The sequence below is a fragment of the Drosophila grimshawi genome, unplaced genomic scaffold, assembly GCF_018153295.1.
Source record: "Drosophila grimshawi isolate 15287-2541.00 unplaced genomic scaffold, ASM1815329v1 contig_1367, whole genome shotgun sequence".
NCBI lineage: Eukaryota > Metazoa > Arthropoda > Insecta > Diptera > Drosophilidae > Drosophila > Drosophila grimshawi.
Window position 1 is genome coordinate 7,454,822 of NW_025062889.1, and position 2,448 is coordinate 7,457,269.

The window sequence follows — 2,448 nt, forward strand, 5'->3', positions numbered from 1 at the left end:
AAATCAGTTAACAACAGATGTTGCAGTTTCGCTTGTTGGCTGTGTGTTAAATTAAGCAATTTGTGCGCTACTAAATTAATTACAAAGCAATTTAAAAAGCACAGCTGCCAAAAATGACAAAATATGCGGATGATTATGAACAGTTTTTGCAATCTAAATAGTTAATTTAGTTTGATGTGGTAATCAAAATTAACAACAAAAAATTAACTTGTGCGTCGGCCGGGAATCGAACCCGGATCAACTGCTTGGAAGGCAACTATGCTGACCATTACACCACCGACGCCACATGAATATAGTCGGAAATGTTCTCAACATAAGTCGCTTGACACTAAAACTAAAACAAATACTGCTCTAAATATAGTATTGTTATCAGTCCCGCTTGAAAAACAAAAGAGAAAAATTCTTCTTATCGAATTAGGCCAACTGTTGACAGCAGCTGAGTCTACAAAATAGTTTTGTTTTTGAGTTAGAACTTATTTGTGGGCTTGTTGAATAAGTACAAATAAAATGAAAAATAAATAATTGAAACTGCTACAAAGCTAGAAAATGATGAGACTAATGTTTATGATTAAGATGAGATATCCCAAACCAACTAATTACGAGCTGAAGTCCTTAGCTGCTCTATTATATAGACAATAAGTTCACTTGAAATAAAATAAGTAATATAAATACGATATGAATAAAGAAGCGTTACATTAAATTGTTTCTTTTTCTTTAGACACAATTGATGAAATTATTTCTAATGTTATACCTACAATGACTGACTGTATTTGAAGTTTAAGCTTCTTAATATCAAATATACATATGTAGGAGCGTATCTTATTTCAGGCACCCGTGCTCGGCAAATAGGCCCTTAAACCACATGCGGTCCACGAACTATTTATTATACGAGCACAGCAGCAGTTGCTGCCCCTGGCAAATGAACCGTAAAACAGCAGTCGAAGTAACCAAACCAATCAAATCGTGTTTAGGTTTCGTTCTGCATTCGATCTTCTTTAGTTTCTTTTTTTGTTGTATGAATCGCTCTTTGCTCCATGTAGCCATTTAATTAATTTGTACGATCCGCGCACAGCGTGTAGGTAATTTCCCGTATCGAAAGCATTCGCTGGCCTAACAAATTGCAGCAATACATCACAATAGAAGAGCTAGAAACGGAGAAAAAAGATATCTCTGAATTGTTGCTGCTTTTGATTTAAACTTGTTTAGCTTTTACAAGGGAATCGAAGCTACCTTTTTCTTGGCCATTGGAGCTGTGTCTCATAATTGATGATTGGGCTCTCTAAAGCTTTTAGCCTGTTGTTGGCTTTTTACCAATCGCTCACTTTCTGTGCCCTGCGACCTTTTTGGGTCAGCCGACAAAGTTGACACTGATGCCAAATGATGTCATTGCACAGTTTGTGGTTGGATTTGTATTATTCCTTTTCAATTCTTTGTATCTTTTTTCTTTTTTTTTTGTATGTTTTTTATTGTTATTGAAATTCGAGGCGTTTGAAACTTGTTGCTCGAAAAACGCTACGTTTAATTTATCTACACGCATTTTTCTTCTCGTTTTTCTTATTTTTTGTTGTATTTTTTTGGAAGCGTGACTTTCAAGACTATTGAGTTGTCTACTTTGCTTAATTGAGTCTATTATTTGAGCTTAATCGTTTAACAAAGCCGTCTCTGAATTATGCTTTAGGCCTCTGTTTTATTGGTCTCAAAATGGGAGTTCGTAAGGAGTTTTGTGTTATGTCATGGAGCCAATGTCGAATGGTCTTTGGCATTTTGGAGAATGGATTGCTGTGTTTGACAGTACTGCCTAAGGCTAAGTCTAAGGCTAACAATAACAATTAAGAATGGTGCCAAGCGGATACCCTGTTCAATATGTTATAGATGATTTACTTTCGTAGTTACTTCTTCAATTTTAAGTTATCTAAAAAAGATAAATGCACTCAGTGTAAATAGTCAATAATCTAAAATGTGAGAATGCGTACGCATTTATTACCCACCTGGGAGCTGGTCAATGGCCCAGCTTACATTGTAAATCGAACCGCGTTTCCACTGTGCAACCGAGTCCTTGAAATGCGTGGCCAGGCCATCGAAAATAAAATTATATATGCAAAAAAGAAAACGAAACGAACGGAAACTGCATAATCAAAAATCACAGCAAGCGGTAATCATCGGACCATATATTTTCACACTCTCCCTGCCTCAGTCCCTTTCAGTCCCAGTCCCAGTCCTCGTCCCATTCCCATTCCCAGTCTCAGTTCCAGTCTTAGTCTCTGTGGAGCCCACACAGCCAGCAAACGGGCAGCGATCAAAACAAGTCTCCGAGTCCCATGCAAAAGACGTTGGCCAAGTTGGCAGGAAAGAAGCTTTGGCAAACATTTGCCCAGAATGCCACATGCGGCGCTTGCCGGTGGCTAGTGGTGCACACACACAGTCGCTGCTGAAAGCCAGTTGTCTAAG

General features: G+C 37.9%; 1 non-coding gene across 1 annotated transcript; it reads right to left on the bottom strand.

Moving 5' to 3' along the window:
- Nucleotides 1-211: 211 nt before the first annotated feature.
- On the bottom strand, nucleotides 212-283 carry Trnag-ucc. Its single transcript has one exon. It is a non-coding gene; the product is annotated as a tRNA-Gly (tRNA).
- Between the last annotated feature and the right edge of the window lie 2,165 nt (nucleotides 284-2,448).